Consider the following 17,686-nt stretch of genomic DNA (forward strand, 5'->3'; position numbering starts at 1 on the left):
TATTCTTTCCAGGTCTGTGAAGAATTGTGTTGGTATTTTGATGGGGATTGCATTGAATCTGTAAATTGCTTTTGGTAAGATTGCCATTTTTACTATGTTAACCCTGCCTATCCATGAGCATGGGAGATCTTTCCATTTTCTGACATCTTCTTCAATTTCTTTTTTCAGGGACTTAAAGTTCTTGTCATATAGGTCCTTCACTTGCGTGGTTAGTGTTACCCCAAGGTATTTTATGTCATTTTTGGCTATTGTAAAGGGTGATGTATCTATAATTGTCTTCTCAGCTTCTTTGTCCATTGTATATAGGAGGGCTACTGATTTTTTTGAGTTGATCTTGTATCCTGCTATGTTGCTGAAGGTGTTTATAAGCTTTATCAATTCCTGGGTGGAATCTTTGGGGTCACTCAAGTATACTATCATGTCATCTGCAAATAGGGAAACCTTGACTTCTTCCTTTCCAATTTGTATCCCCTTAATCTCCTTATGTTGTCTTATTGCTCTGGCTAGAACTTCAAGTACTATATTGAATAAGTATGGGGAGAGTGGACAGCCTTGCCTCGTTCCTGATTTTAGTGGAATTGCTTTGAATTTCTCTCCATTTAATTTGATGTTGGCTGTTGGTTTGCTATATATTGCCTTTATTATGTTTAGGTATGTTCCCCGTATTCCTGATCACTCCAAGACTTTTATCATGAAGGGGTGTTGGATTTTGTCAAATGCCTTTTCTGCATCTAGTGAGATGATCATGTGGTTTTTTTCTTTGAGTTTGTTTATATGGTGTATTACGTTGATGGACTTTCGTATGTTGAACCACCCTTGCATCCCTGGGATGAAGCCTACTTGATCATGGTGGATAATTGTTCTGATGTGTTCTTGGAGTCTGTTTGCCAATATTTTATTGAGTATTTTTGCATCAATGTTCATGAGAGAGATCGGTCTGTAGTTCTCTTTCTTTGTTGTATCCTTGTTTGGTTTAGGAATCAGGGTAATTGTAGCCTCATAGAAGGAGTTTGGTAATGTTCCTTCTGTTTCTATTGTGTGCAACAATTTAGAGAGTATTGGTATTAACTCTTCTTTGAAGATCTGGTAGAATTCTGCGCTGAAACCATCTGGTCCTGAGCTTTTTTTGGTTGGGAGACTTTTAATGACTGTTTCTATTTCCTTAGGGGTTATTGGGCTATTTAAATAGTTTATCTGGTCTTGATTTAACTTAGGTATGTGGTACTTATCCAGAAAAATGTCCATTTCTTTTAGGTTTTCCAGTTTTGTGGAGTAGAGGTTTTTGAAATATGACCTTATAATTCTCTGGATTTCCTCAATGTCTGTTGTTATGTCCCCCTTTTCATTTCTGATTTTGTTTATTTGGATTCTCTCTCTGTGTCTTTTGGTTAGTTTGGATAAGGGCTTGTCTATCTTGTTGATTTTCTCAAAGAACCAACTCTTTGTTTCATTAATTTTTTGTATTATTCTCTTAGTTTCTAATTTATTAATTTCACCTCTCCCTTTGATAATTTTCTGGCGTCTATTCTTCCTGGGAGACTTTGCTTCTTCTTGTTCTAGAGCTTTCAGGTGTGCTCTTAAGTCACTAGTGTGAGATTTCTCCAACTTCTTTATGTGGGCATTTAGTGCTATGAATTTCCCTCTTAGCACTGCTTTCATAGTGTCCCATAAGTTTGGGTATGTGGTGTCTTCATTTTCATTGATCTCTAGGAAGTCTTTAATTTCTTTCTTTATTTCTTCCTTAACCCATTGGTGATTCAGTTGAGCATTATTCAGTTTCCATGAGATTGTAGGTTTTCTGTAGTTTTTGTTGTTGTTGAAATCTAACTTTAAACCATGGTGGTCTGATAGAACACAGGAGGTTATTCTAATTGTTTTGTATCTGTTGAAATTTGCTTTGTGGCCAAGTATGTGGTCGATTTTAGAGAAAGTTCCATGGGGTGCTGAGAAGAAGGTATATTCTTTCTTGTTAGATGGAATGTTCTGTAGATATCTATTAGGTCCAATTGGGTCATGACATCAGTTAAGTCCTTTATTTATCTGTTAAGTTTCGATTTGGGAGATCTGTCCAGTGGTGAAAGTGGGGTGTTGAGATCTCCCACTATTAATGTGTGGGGTTTTATATGTGGTTTAAGCTTTAGTAATGTTTCTTTTACATAAGTGGGTGCCCTTGTGTTTGGGGCATAAATATTCAGAATTGAAACTTCATCTTGGTGGATCTTTCCTGTGATGAGTATGTAATGTCCTTCTTGATCTCTTTTGATTGATTTTAGTTTGAAGTCTATTTTGTTGGATATCAGGATGGCTACCCCTGCTTGTTTCTTAAGACCATTTGATTGGAAAGTCTTTTCCCAGCCTTTTATTCTTAGGTAGTGTCTGTCTTTGAATTTGAGATGTGTTTCTTGTATGCAGCAGAAAGTTGGGTTCTGCTTTCATATCCATTCTGTAAGTCTATGTCTTTTTATAGGTGAGTTAAGTCCGTTGATATTAAGGGATATTAATGACCAGTGATTGTTCATCCCTGTTATTTTTGGTGGTAGTGTGTGTGTACTTCCCTTCTTTGGGGTTTACTGTTGTGGCTTTATCTATTGCCTGTGTTTTTGAGTGTGTATCTGACTTCCTTCGGTTGGAATTTTCCTTCTAGTGCTTTCTGTAGGGCTGGGTTTGTGGATAGGTATTGTTTAAATCTGGCTTTGTCTTCGAATGTCTTGATCCTTCTGTCTATGATGATTGAAAGTTTTGCTGGGTATATTAGTCTGGGCTGACAGCCATGGTCTCTTAGTGTCTGCATTACATCTGTCCAGGTCCTTCTGGCTTTCAAAGTCTCCATTGAGAAATCGGGTGTTATTCTGATGGGTTTACCTTTATAGGTCACTTGGCCTTTTTCCTTTTCTGCTCTTAATATTCTTTCTTTATTCTGTACATTTAGTTGTTTAATTATTATGTGTGAAGGGGACTTTTTTGGGGGGTCTAGTCTGTTTGGTGTTCTATAGGCTTCTTGTATCTTCATAGGAATTTCCTTCTTTAAGTTGGGAAAGTTTTCTTCTATAATTTTGTTGAATATATTTTCTGTGCCTTTGAGTTGGTATTCTTCACCTTCTTCTATCCCTATAATTCGTAGGTTTGGTCTTTTCATGGTGTCCCAAATTTCTTGGACATTTTGGTTCATGACTTTGTTGGCTTTAGTGTTTCCTTCGACTGATGAAACTATTTCTTCTACTGTATCTTCAATGCCAGAAATCCTCTCTTCCATCTCTTGCATTCTGTTGGTTATACTTGCATCTGAAGTTCCTGATCTTTTACTCAGGTTTTCTATTTCCAGCATTCCCTCTGTTTGTGTCTTCTTTATTTTTTCAATTTCCCTTTTCAGTTCTTGGACTGTTTCCTTTGTTTGTTTCATTGCTTTTTCATGATTTTCTTTCACTGCTTTATTGTTTTCTTCCAGGACTTTTTTGTTTTCTTGGAGGGCTTTATTGTTTTCTTCTAATTTGTTTGCCCTTTCCTCTAGTTGTTTACAGCGTTCTTCCAATTTTCTTGTCTTTTCCTCTACACAAGCCTCTACCTTCTTCATGAAGTTACTCATAAGGCTACTTTCTTCTGCTTCTTCCAATTTTTGGTGTTCAGGTCTAGATGTTGGAGGCGGCCTAGGTTCTGGTGATGCTGTATTGCTCTTCATTTTGTTGTATGTACTTCTGCCTTGACATCTGCCCATCTCCTTGTGGTTCCTTCTTGGTCTTATCAGTGTACTTGTTTCAGAAAGAGCTGACAGATTCAGGAAGACTCTCTCTCTTGTCCAAAAGGGAGTTCTCTTGTCCAACTATCTCTGGTCCAGAAGGGAAGTCGGGGGCAGGATGGGAGCTAGGGGCCGGTCTCTAAGTCTCAGGAAGTGGCTGGGGTCTCGGGCAGATGGGTGTGGGGGCAGGGCGCGGAGATTGCAGGGGCTGCCGGGGTCTTGGAAAAGGGGATCCCTCCCGGTGGGGCTAGAAGGGGAGTTGCCCGGTGGCCAGAACCTGCTGCCAAGTTGGGCAGGTCTTCCTGGAGTGGCTGGTGCCCAGGGATGGGGTCCGGGTTGGACCCGGATACTCACCTCAACTGAAACTTTTTCTAATGTGAATCATATAGTAAGAAGTCATGTCAATGACTGCATGGTTGTCTGATGTATGGGTGTTAATTTTTCCAGCCCCTCATTTTTTAAATGATTTATTTTTATTATTTTCAAGTATGTGTGTGTGTGTGTGTGTGTGTGTGCATGCACACATGCATGTGCACATATGAGTATGTGAATTTGGAGGCCAGAGGCATTGGCTGTCCCAGGAGCTAGAGCTTCAGGTGGTTTTGAGCCTCCCTGCATGGGTCCTTTGAAAGTGTAATATACACTATTTACCTTGGCGCCATCTCTTGAGTCCCTACCACTTACTTTTGAACACATAAAGTATTTCCTATGCTCTTGTGGAAAAACTCTGCCAAGTCCCAAAGACAGTGTTATTCTTTCCCTTTTACGAATAGCTACAAGGAAGCCCACTAAGTTAAATGGCCTACCCTAGATAATACAAACTATTAGTGCTGGGTCCTCTGCCATACTGACTACTATACACATATGTACACACACACACACACACACACACACACACACACACAAAATTCCTTACTTGAACAATGAAGAATAGCTGTTCTACTCATGGTTAGGTTTTATTATACTGAAAATATATTTTAGCAAAGACAAAGAAAGCATAGATCCGAATCCAGGAAAGGTGAGATGACATACTTCTTGTTCTTTTACCAGTGAGTCAAATAGATGGCACTTCATCCTCTATGATTGTTGTGGAATAATCCTTCTGTACACTGTGAAACTGTGTTACTCTCCTTGTTAATAAGAAGCTGATTGACCTACAGCTAGGAAGAATTTTCTGTGCAGCAAGAGTGCTGGGAAGAAGGGTGGAATCAGAGGAATTGGCATGGAGAAATGGAGAGGAAACAGGAGGTGCAAATTGAGAAAGAGGTAATGCCATGTGGCAGAATGTAGATTAATATAAATGGGTTAATTTAAGTTGTAAGAGCTAGTTATTAATAGGCCTGAGATATCAGCTGAACATTTATAATTAATACTGAGTCTGCATATCAGTTATTTGGGAACTAGTGGGCAGGATAGAGAAGTCTGTCTACATATGGCATTCCAGCATGAGGCTAGAATTTCCACATAAGTCTAACAAAGCAAAAAGGAAAGATTCTAGGCACATAAAAATGGAGCCAGATTCTGCTTCCTAGTCTTGTGTCTTTCATGATGGCTGCAGTATGGAGCCACATCTCCCAGCAGCTGTCTGCAGGAAGAGCCAGTTATCAAAGTTGCTATGCACCAAGATAAGCTACACTAGAGGTGGCTGAAACAGCAATTTAAGATTCATCTAATGTGATAAAAAAAACAATTCAGATTCTCAATAAAGATAGATTAAAAAAAAACTCTAAACAGGTTACAGTGTGTTTAAAATATATATAGTTTTGGGAGAGAAAAGAGAAAGGATAGCAATAGTCAGATTAAAAATTAATTTAAAAATAATAAACTCCTTAAAAAAGAATAGAGCGATAAAAATATAATAAGACATGTAAAGAAGGGAAATATACATAGTCTGTATTCTGTATGTTATTGTGTTGTCTTTAGATTTTCTGATTGCTAATGAAGTTACATCAGCAACTAAGACACACTGGATTATAAAAACTGCTGGACTAAACCAACCTATATATATTTAAAATGTCTTGACTTCAAAATGGAAGCTAAAATAAATGTTACTTTGGAGAAGTTATTCTTTTATTTCCATAGGGAATGAGAGGCTGTGGATTCATTCCAAGTTGATGTGGATCAGGTTTAATTGAGGAAGAACCCCTGAAATCCTGGCTACAGACTCAAAAAAAAAAATACAAGAATTACAAGACACATAACATATATTTTACCTGCTCAAATATAAGACAAAAATCATCTTTAACCACTTGTACACTCGACATATTTCATACTTATAATGTATGTTACCTTTAAAAGTTTATGTATTTTCAGAACAAGGGCACAAACACCAATGAAAATTGATGGTCCAGATGATCTAGCATTTAAAAATGCCTCTGTTATAGTCTCCTTAAAATTCTGCATCTAAAACAGCTTCAAAGCTGCTGGCTGAGATGGTCCAAACTTATAGAATACTCCAGCTGGGACTTCACTGTTATCCCAATTTTCCTAAGGTTTCCCAAAAGATAACAATGCTCCCAGACAATAGGAAGTACTCCAGAGAACAATACCCACATTCCCCAAATATTGGTTATGGATGTTTGTTATCATTTAAGGGGGATTGGTTACAAGTTGTTACTGGTAATGGTCAGGTAAAAAGCAGAACAAAGGAGATTAGATTCAGGGATTTTGTTCTGAAAAGGAAAAGGGGGGATAGAAATGATAGGATAAAAGGGTAGATTATTAAATCTACTTTTAAACTAAAAGAGCAAATACAAGTCTTAAATATTTCACATTGGTATGGATTTTGGGTTACTCATACAAATTTAAAGTTAGTTTTGCTATATTGTGTATATGTTTCTACTCTTGTTTGGGGTGCTGTGCCTATGCAGGTCATTGAACAATGTAATATAAGTTTCTAGTCTTTGAAAGTTATTATTACAAACTATTTAGGATAATAAAGAAATTCAGGTTAGTAGTTAGTCACCAATTACAATCAAATTTGTAGTCATGTGAGGTATGTTTTCAATGTCAGAGATATATTTTAGATAGACAAGTGGTCTTCAAACACTTCAGAGATTACAGAATATGGCATTTAAGATGTTTTAATAATATAAGCCTTTTTATGACAATAAGACAGGTCTGTTTCTGCCAGTACCAATCTACTTTAGAGAAGATGATGGGCATCAGAGAAACTTCATATAGAGTTTGCTTTTTCTTTCTTTTTTCTTTTTTTTTGGGGGGGTGGGGGTGGGAGGTGTCAAGACAGGGTTTCTCTGTGTAGCTTTGTGCCTTTCCTGGATCTTACTCTGTAAATTAGGCTGGCCTTGAACTCAGAGATACTCCTACCTCTGCCTCTAGAGTGCTGGGATTAAAGGTGTGTGCCACCACCACCCAGCATGGAGTTTGCTTTCTTTGTGGCAAAAGTTAGCCATGGGCAAGAAACTGCCCTTGCCTCAAATGCTGGCAGTATACTGTCCAAACTGGACTGGCAGGACACAAAAAAGTGGCTGCCAAACTTTTCCAAGGCAAGGTAGGATAATCCTTCAAAATTTCCTGCTTCTCAGAAATGTCTGTCAAATATACCAGAACTGAAGGCCAAAGTTCGATACTCCAATGTTACAGAAGAACCTAGGGTAATTGTCCAGGTCAGCTTTCCCTGTCATCAGGTAATATTTCACCCTTCTGGGATTTTTGATGGAGAAAAAGACTAAATTAAATTAGACTTAAAGTTTTCCTTACTTATGATAAAAGGTAAATTAAGTATAAAACTTTAGAATCACAAAGATAGTTAATAGAGTACTTTCTTTAATTTTGCTAAGTACAAATGGATAGGATATTGTAACTATAATTCTTACTTGATAACTGTTTTGTTGTATATAATTTTACTATGTTAAAGTTAAAATCTTCCTTCTTATTTAGACAAAAATGGGGAAATGCTGTGGGATAATCCATCTGTACACTGTGAAAATGTTTTGCTTTCATTGTTAATAAAAAGCAGATTGGCTGATAGGTTGACAGAATTTTCAGGGCAGAAAAAATGCTGGGAAGAAGAAGGGTGGAGTCAGAGAGGTCAGCATAGAAACATGGAGAGGAAACAGGATGTGCAAGATGAAAGAGAGGTAATGCCGCATGCCAGAATGTAGATTAATATAAATGGGTTAATTTAAGTTGTAAGAACTAGTTAGTAATAAACTTGAAGTATCAGCCAAGCATTTATAATTAATATTGAGTCTCCATGTCAGTTATTTGGGAGCTGGTGGGTGAAGGGAGAAAAATCTACCTACATTTGATTGATCAGAGATCATCTATCTATACTTGAACAGCTTAGGCTAATTTCTGTCATCCCAACAATGTGGTAGGAATCTAGTAGAGTCACTGTCTCAAGAGTAAACATAAAATGTAACAGGTTTTTCTCACTGTATCTAGAATAATAGTTTCATATATTAGTGTATATTAGGCTAGCAAGAAAATAAACTTCTCTTACTTATCTTTTACCTTTTACATTCTTAGAGCATTTTGTTTCTAGATGTTCCCTGAGCCTTGGAGATGTTCTGTTTTATGATGAGTACCCACAGTCAGTCTTTAGGAGTTCTTTGATCAGTTAAGTATCTCTGCATTGAACTGATTGCTTCCTGATGAAGAAAGATTGTTTTATAAGTTATGATCAGCTTAAACCTATGGGTGTAGTTATAAGTATGTAGAAGACAACTAGATCACATGACTATTTAGAAAAATATCAATATTAGATCTTACTCTAGGGCATCTGATCCCAACCACCATGATATTTTCACTAGGTTTATGGTACTAGACCTGAATCTCACCCTGTGGTGCAGATCTGAAATCCAGTTGCTTCAGTTGGTTGCTACCATAATTATCATGCCATTATTGTACCAATTGGCATATCTTCCCTCATAAGTCAGATTTGGGGTTTTGCTATTTAATACATTTTTAACATGAAATTAATTTATAGATCAATTTATAGAAGATCAAAAAACAGAAGATAAAATATTTATTAAAATTTTAATTATAAGTAACTAAAATGAAAAAAAAAAGAGTTTTCTGTCCTGCATTCGCTCCAATGTCTTTGTCTTCTGTTCCTTGCTTTTTGGAGAAAACATTACATTGTAAATCTTTGGAGTAATGGCAAAGACTGAGATCTTCTTCAGTGTAACCCCTTTCCAGACATATATGAAAAACACGGAAATCCAACTTCCCAGAAATTCTCTGTTGTGTTGGGTGGAATGTAGTCAAATCAGAATCTTGAACAGGAAATCAATATCTTTCCTCATTCTACTGTTGGCATATCTACATAATAAATTTGATATTCCTTACACATGTGCCCAATTTCCTTCTCTTCTCTCCCTTTTCTAAAACCACCTCAATATGAGGGTGTGAAATGTATGCTAGTCTCTTTCTGTCTTTAAAATCTGGCTCCACACATACTGTCTGCTCGATTCTATCTTGTTTATCACCATATATGTTTGATTTCTTTGTGAAAGCAGACACTCCTTCATTGCATATCAGGGTCAAACTATCTGCCAAACAGGATTCATACTCTTCACACATTGTCTGATCAAAATTATTTTCCAAGATAGCATTTATTTTCATTTCTCTATTGGGTTGTTTTTCTTTTTGCTCTTGTTTCTTCATTTTTAAAAGCTTGGTTTCATTGACCAATGTATAGTCCATGTCCACTGTTTCTCCTTCTAATGATGACGGACTGATATTTTCTGTATCTATTGACAAGTTTTATAGCAAGTGGGCTCCAGCACTGGGGAAGACCATTAATACCTCTTCTCCCTCTGCGGTCTGCATAACACCTATGTCACTATGAAAGCGAGATAACATGGAAAAAGTTTCTTAGTTGGTTTGAGATTGATTTCTATATGTACTGCATGGAAAGTGTGTGATGTCTTCAGCTCTGGAATATTTCTGTGTCATTATAATAACCAAGGACAAAGGCAATAGTCTTTATTGTTTAGGGTTTCACCAGGGTCTTCTTCACAATAACTTTGTACATAATATTACCATTGCATTTAAACATCAACAACAGCTGTGGTTACCTGCACACTAGGTCAAAAGATGAACCCTGCCAGAACTTCAACCTGGATGAAGAGGAGCTCATAAGTCTCTATACCTAAATGTGGTACTATTGGAAGTTCATAGCTGCTGGTGAAAAAAGAATAATTCTGCTGTGAGAGTGTGGCTACTGACAGGTTGCCCACATTCCTGTAGATGATCCCAGACCCATATACATATTGGTAGCACCAACTGGATTTAGTAGGCATTTAAACAATCAATTAAGAGAGCACATGAAGTCCAGGATGTTTACTTGGGGTAAGTATGTGGAGAGTTGGAGGGGAAATAGAGGCAGACATGATCACATTTCATTGTATACATATATTTAATTATTAGTAAATTTTAAAAAGAAAAAAATAGAAGCCTAAAAATAAACAGGAAAATAAAACAACGTGAAATCTGAATTTTTTATTTCATATATTCAAAATGATATATCTCTTCTCCTTCATGATATATTATAAGCATAGTAAGACTTTCAGGAAATGGGGAAGCTCAAGGAATATATACCTGTGCCTAGCCTCATGATCCATGGGGCAGCAGTGAAGAGCTACCTTGTCCTCAGGGAGGTTTAACAGTGTCATCCTTCTAGCTGACATGGCCTTCTCTGACAATTCTACTTCTGGTAACTAAATCTTTTATTTATTTATTTATTTATTTATTTATTTATTTATTTATTTATTTATTTTGGTTTTTCGAGACAGGGTTTCTCTGTGTAGCTTTGTGCCTTTCCTGGAACTCACTTGGTAGCCCAGGCTGGCCTCGAACTCACAGAGATCCGCCTGCCTCTGCCTCCCGAGTGCTGGGATTAAAGGCGTGCGCCACCACCGCCCGGCTAAATCTTAATGAATCCTCCTAGACATGTATGTGCCTGGCCTGGCATTTTTGAACACTTCTCCCATGAAAATGTCTGTGTGGTATTAGTTCCTGACTGTCCCACAGGCCTTTGCCTGGGAACTTCCTAACTGAGAAGAGGGTGCCAGGAACTAGACAAGAAGCAAGAAACCTCCATGGATCCTCTGCCAAGCAGTTAAAGATGTCCATGGCCCCTGTGAGGGCTCCAAATACACCTTTTCTTGTACCTTTTTTGGGAGCTATTACAAACTTCCAAGGAGGCAGACAATTAAATTGGATGAAATAATGTCTTCTATCATTGTCCTTAAGCACCTATTTTGTACCTTTCCATGCTATTCATTTATAAATTTCTCATTTCTACCCTCTCATTCATGTGCCTATGTTGTCATGACCACAAGGCTGAACTGCTCATAGTTCTGGAAATATACAGAACCTGTCTCAGCTATCAATACTCTCTACTGGAATGTTCTCACCCCTCATCTGTTGTTGTTGTTGTTTTTTAGTCCTCCTTTCTTACAGAATCTACCTACCATTAGTCATTAATTCCATTAATATGGCTGGGAAAAAGTTGAATCAAGGTTTCCTATCTCTTAATTTTCAGCTTCAAAAAATTAAATTGAAGATTTTATTTGTTGATTACAGCAATAGAATGCATAAGAAAACAGACTGGTTCAATAGCAGAAATATAATATCTCATAATTGATACCATTATAAAACTAATATATTCTCTCTGGTGAATTTTTTCCTGCTGTGATTATTAGAGTTTGTGAATACCAAGACAACTCCATGCTTAATGTTTGTTGGCAGCAAACACTCCACATTTCTCCTTCATTACTGTGCTCAAGTTTGGTCAGTTATTTAGCTCTGGGACTTCTTCTCATTATGCAATTCTTTTCATTTGCTTGGGATTTATCTCATTTCTTCCAAAGGAACAGTTCTCAGCAAGTATCTGTAATACTGTACTTATTAGTAAATTGTGTAAATTTAGTTATTTGTAAAATTAAGCTACTTTAACTTTGAAAATGTTATTTGTATGTATTAGTTATTTAAAATCCTAAGCTTTATGCACTGGGGGAAGGCTAGCGGGGAGCGGCAGGAGTGATGAGAGGGGGATCTGTGGTTGCTTTGTAAAATAAATAAAAAAATCTTAGTAAAGGAAAAAATAAAATTATAAGCTTTATTGTGAAACTGTCATAAAATATAACAAGTATTGAACCCAAATTTACAATCACCCCAAAGTATTGTTCCTGCCCTCTGTTCCATTTCTTGTTGGTCCTCTGTAACTTTCTAAACTGGCCCCTCAGAGAAATCTTACAGGCCTATGCAGCTAAATATATATATATATATATATATATATATATATATATATATATATGTGTGTGTGTGTGTGTGTGTGTGTGTGTGTGTGTGTGTGTGTGTATAAATGGTGTGTCAGTATTTTCCTCTCAGTTGCATAGAATCTATGAAAGATTGATAATATAAACCAATCATCTCACTTTATGGAAGGTGAGAAACATAGATCCCACATTCAAGAGTGAGAGAAAGTTAGGTGTTCAGAACTGGCTAAGCAACAGAAGACATCAGGAAATCAAGCCAGGAAATACACCCAAGAGGATTCATTAACTTTCTATTTCTAGGTCAGCATTTCTAGTGGGAGGCCTTTTCAGCTGGGAGATAGGTCCCTCTGAAGATAAGCATAAGAGAAAATAACAGGAGGAGACCATGGGGTCAGAAGGCAAAACAGAGTGCTCCTGGATGAAGCACTGGCTAACTCTGGGCCCAGAGACATTTAGATGGAGAGCAAAGAGGCCTTTTAGTCAATTCTTAGAATTTCTACTTTCTTTGTGCAACTTTGAATTTGCTCACCAACAGCAGCAGGGATGAAGAAATCTGAGCTTCAGGATCCAAGAGCAACCTGAAAAGTGACAGGATGTTAGAGGGGCTCCACCTATGCAACCTGTCAAATGGAAGCTGTTTCTACTCATTCACTGCAGTAGTAACAACGGGAAAGCCACTATCTAGCTACATAGGAAACTTGCCAAAGGTGGTTAACTGCCCGGATGTCCTACACTGCCATCTCTAGAACACATCTGTAGGTAAAAGGAAAGAGAACATCTCTGACACCTGACATTTGATAGACTCCTGTTGTATATCACCAACTTATAAAACAAAGCAATTAATCACTGCTGTGGAAAAACATACCTGCCTATCCCACCTGTGTTGGAATATCCTCTAATTTCAAGCAGCCTAAGGGAAAGTGGAGTGGTCAGGCAGCTGGCGCCCTCAATACTAGAGGTAAGGAATTTGTCTCTCATTTAATGAAATGTGAAGCCTCCAAGTATGTTGTGACTTAAGTAGGCTGTAAATCAGACCCCAATGTGGTAATATTTTGTATGTGCTGTAAAAAAATAAAGCTTGCCTGAAGATCAGAGGGCAAAGCCAGCCACTATTAGCCATAGAGGCCAAGCAGTGGTAACACATACCTTTAATCCCAGCGCTTAGGAGGAGGAAGCAAGAAAATCAGGAAATCAAGGCCACCCTGGGCTACACAAGATTGATCCAGTCTAAAAGAGAAACAGAGCCAGGCAGTGGTGGCACACACTTTTGATCCCAACACTTGGGATCTCATGCCTTTAATCCCACCAGTTTAGTCCCAGGTTGATATAGGAAGTGATATGGCTGGGCAGGGAAAAGTAAATATAAGGCAAGAGGAGAAAAGAGCTCATCCCCCTTTCAGGCTGAGGATATGGTAGAGGTAAGAACTAGTGGCTGGCTGCTCTGCTTCTCTGATCTTTCAGCTTTCACTCTGATATTTGACTCTGGGCTTTTATTAAGACCAATTGAGATTCATGATATACCTCCAAAGACTTAAACTAGAGTATTAGTGTCCCATTGATTTGGATTTTATTGCCCTTTCAGTCTCACTATTTTAGTTTTTTCTAAATACCAATAGATATTTAAATACCAATAGACTAATAAAATTTCTGTGTTATGGTTTAGAGCTTAGTACCACATTCTAGTCAGTAATATCAACACCTGTCTTTAGAACTTTCATCAAGTGCAATTTAAAGCCAGAAATTTGGAAATAAAGAATGAAAGCTGTCATCTTTTTGGAGTTATGTTGGTATCATAAGGGGTTTCTTATACTACAACCTGGAGTCCATATTAACAAAATTTCACCAAGCCATCTTTTTCTAGGAAATCAAAGAAACCTAGCAGAATGGAATTCTGGAATGCTACCTTGGGAAGTGGCTTCATCTTGGTGGGGATTCTGGATGACAGTGGCTCTCCTGAACTCCTCTGTGCCACAATTACAGCCCTGTACACATTGGCTCTGATTAGCAATGGACTGCTGTTCCTGATCATCACCATGGATGCCCGGCTCCATGTGCCCATGTATTTTCTGCTTGGCCAGCTCTCTCTCATGGACCTCCTCTTAACATCAGTCATCACTCCCAAGGCTATAATGGATTATCTGCTCAAAGACAACACTATCTCCTTTGAAGGTTGTGCCCTTCAGATGTTCCTGGAATTGGCAATTGGTGGTGCAGAAGACCTCCTTTTGGCCTTCATGGCCTATGACAGGTATGTAGCTATTTGTCATCCCTTGAACTACACAATCTTAATGAGGCCAATAGTCTGCTGGCTAATGGTTGCCACATCATGGATTCTGGCAGTCAAGATAGCCCTGGTACTTACCATCACCACCATGAATTATTCTTTCTGCAAATCTAGGGAGATCAGACATCTGTTCTGTGAGATTCCTCCTTTGCTGGAGCTGGCCTGTGCAGACACTTCTAGTTATGAGCTTGTGGTTTATTTTGTGGGTGTGCTCATGTTAATTCTCCCTCTTTCTGCCATCTTTTTCTCTTATGCATGGATTTTGTACACTGTACTCCACATGCCCTCAAATGAGGGCAGGAAGAAAGCCCTTGTTACCTGCTCTTCACACATGACTGTCGTGGGCATGTACTATGGAGCTCTCATAGTTATATATGTTCTACCCAGTTCCTACCACAATCCTAAGCAAGATAATATCCTTTCTGTTTTCTACACAATTGTCAGCCCAGCTCTCAACCCCCTCATCTATAGCCTGAGAAATAAAGAAGTGACTGAGGCTTTAAGAAGAGTCCTGGGAAATATTTGTTGCCATCACATCAAGAGAGTTCCAATATTACACTTCCAAACTTAATTTCTCCTTATCCTTAGAAGATTTCTACTATGAATTTAATACTCCTAGAAAAAAACTGGACAATTAAAACATGTATCTTTTGATTAAGAAACATGACAATGCAACAATCTTTTAAATAACCCTTTGGATAGTCTCTTCACAAGGTGAATAGTATAATATTTACACTGTTTAGAGTTTCTCTTCTGTGTCTCTATTATATAACATAGCTGTTTACATTAAAAATTCTAAAGGGAAGTACTCACTGGACCTGAACCCTGAGACATTATATCATATTAGACCAAGAACTACAGAAAGTAATTTCAAGTGGTGGCTCAAAGATTATTAGAGATGATTGAGGTGCTCATGTGCATGTGCATGCCTGTTGCTCTGTGATTACACTTTGATTATCTTAGGTTGAGGGCATTCATTCATAAAAATATAATGGTAGTGTTTCATCAATACTAGTGCTGAATATGTTTAAATTTTTAATTGATTTCATTTGGCTTTTCTGTGATATTTTCATTATTGTACAGATATATACAGGTGAAGAACTTCAAACAACAGTATATAGCCCTGCTTTGAGGTACTAGTAATTTGAAGGTCAATATTAGATTTTAAGAATCCAGAAAAATTCAGGGAAACAAAAGGTAAGCATTAACAACTTTTTTTAGGAAATCCTTACCAAGAATTCTAGCACCTGGGGCCTAGCCAGGGAGAAACAATAACAGAAATGTGCCCAAACTTGCAAGGTGGCTTCTTGTACAAGATGTCTAGAGTACAGATAAGAATGAGTGAGATCTGAAGCCTAAGGAACTAGAGAATCTAAGAAACAGCAGTAAGCTTGTGTTGCTTTTTCTCAAGGCATACAGCCTCACATATTGCCTAAATACGAAACAGAGCCTATATCCATAAATTCAAAAGGGAAGTTTCTAGACAGCCCCAACTCTTCTGGAATTACTTTTGGAGCTGAAAAGATTCAGATGCCAAAGAAGGAGGAGGGGTTTCTTATGGCATGGTGTTGCAGAAGTGTGTGTGAATGTGTGTGTGTGTGTGTGTGTGTGTGTGAGAGAGAGAGAGAGAGAGAGAGAGAGAGAGAGAGAGAGAGAGAGAGAGAGAGAGAGAGAGACTGTCATTTGTATCATGGGACAAAACAGCCCAGTTATTACCATTGCCAGAAATCTACATGGAAGGAAATGGATGCAGATGATTTAGCAGATGTCTTGGGCAGGATCCTAGGGAAGTGAAGGGCTAAACCCATCAGGATGTTTCTTTATATCTACTATCCACATCAGAAAATCCTTCTGAGCACTGTATTAAAATATTGACTCAGGAGAACTGATGGTCAACATCTTTATCTACCAGAGAAATGCAAATAAAGTCATATTGAGTCTATGTCACTCCAGGAAAAATGTCTACCAACAAGAAAGAAAACAACACACCTATCAACCTTCTGGCTCTGCATGATTATAGCATATGTTCCCCAAGCCTCAGAGATTTCCCACTTCGGGCCTGGCAATCACAGACACTTATCAATACTTTAACTATTTATGAATCTCTACATTAGTTGCTTCCTCTAGAAAAAGAAGTTTCTCTTACAGAAGTTGAGGTAGACCAAGGTGCAGAGGTATAGACACAAAAATTTAGAAATCAGTTTAATAACATGACCATTCACAAAATAACAATAGCAGCTACTGCTATCCTTGGGTTTATGACCTCTGAAGCAATTGGATATTGACTAGGATTACAGTTCTAGGCATAAATTTGTCCCATGGAACAGATCTCACATCCAATCAGAAATAAGATCATTACCCCATGATAGTCATGCCACTATTGTACTAATGGGCACCTTGTGCCTGACAAGTCAGTATCATAGATGCAGTGTTCAGCTCTTGGTAATACCATTGGTCTTTTTCCTCCCTGAACAGCCTTCAAAGCACCCTGATACTAAAAGCTAGCCAGCAGAGAGGGAGATTCACAGTCAGTTTCAAAAAGATTCCTATATGTACTATATCAAAGTGTGTCTTGTCTTCAGCAGTTGAGTCTTACCATGTCCTTAGAGTAATCAAGTACAATGTAAAGAGTGCTGTTTTTAGTTCTGCTGGGGCTTTGCTGCTAACTCTGTGCCTGTATAGTCATTGTATCAATAAACTCATAGTAACTACAGTTTTCACTACAAGACTTGACAAGTTCAAGACTGCTAAGATTCCATCAAGTATGTTAAAGGAACTCAGAAGTCTTCATCCATAATTGATGAGATTTGAAATTTGGAAAATAGGAAAAAATGACAATATACATTGTTTTCTTGTCAATTTAGTATTTTTGATAGCTTCTGTGGGAAGAAAATCATTATGCTTTAGGAATTTTGTCACTGGTAAATTACACATGCTCCTATGGATGTCTCCATGCCATGCACATACTGATAGCAGTAATTGGGCTTAGTGGGTTATTAAAACATGAAGATGACATGAAATCAGGAGGGGTTTTTCTGAGAAAGGATCTGAAGGGAATTTGAGGGGGGTAATAAGGGGTTTAATCATTCTTGATTGTTGCATATATATGTAAAATTATAAAAGAATGGATTTTAACAAAAAAGAATAAATCTAAAAATATGAAATAAAGCAAACATAAAATCTGCTTTTGTAGATGAGATTAGTGAGCATGTGGAGAGCTAGCAACATAGACTCTGGCAGAGGTAAAATCAGAGCTGGAGCCCTTGATTAACAGCATCTCAGAAAAGCTGGGGACACAAGAAGTCACCTTAACCTTCAAAGTGGGAAGCTACCCAGATGCTTCAGGAAAGAGCTGAGCTAAAGGCTGCAACTGGCATAGGCCACAGAACTCTCTGAGAAGGGCAAAGCAGTTCTTGTAGA

At 37.8% G+C, this 17,686-nt stretch overlaps 1 pseudogene; it reads left to right on the forward strand.

Moving 5' to 3' along the window:
• Nucleotides 1–13,865: 13,865 nt before the first annotated feature.
• On the forward strand, nucleotides 13,866–14,854 carry LOC102905004 (olfactory receptor 2AG1-like; annotated as a pseudogene).
• Nucleotides 14,855–17,686: the final 2,832 nt, after the last annotated feature.

This window comes from Peromyscus maniculatus, chromosome 1 (genome assembly GCF_049852395.1).
Source record: "Peromyscus maniculatus bairdii isolate BWxNUB_F1_BW_parent chromosome 1, HU_Pman_BW_mat_3.1, whole genome shotgun sequence".
In the NCBI taxonomy this organism is placed as follows: domain Eukaryota; kingdom Metazoa; phylum Chordata; class Mammalia; order Rodentia; family Cricetidae; genus Peromyscus; species Peromyscus maniculatus.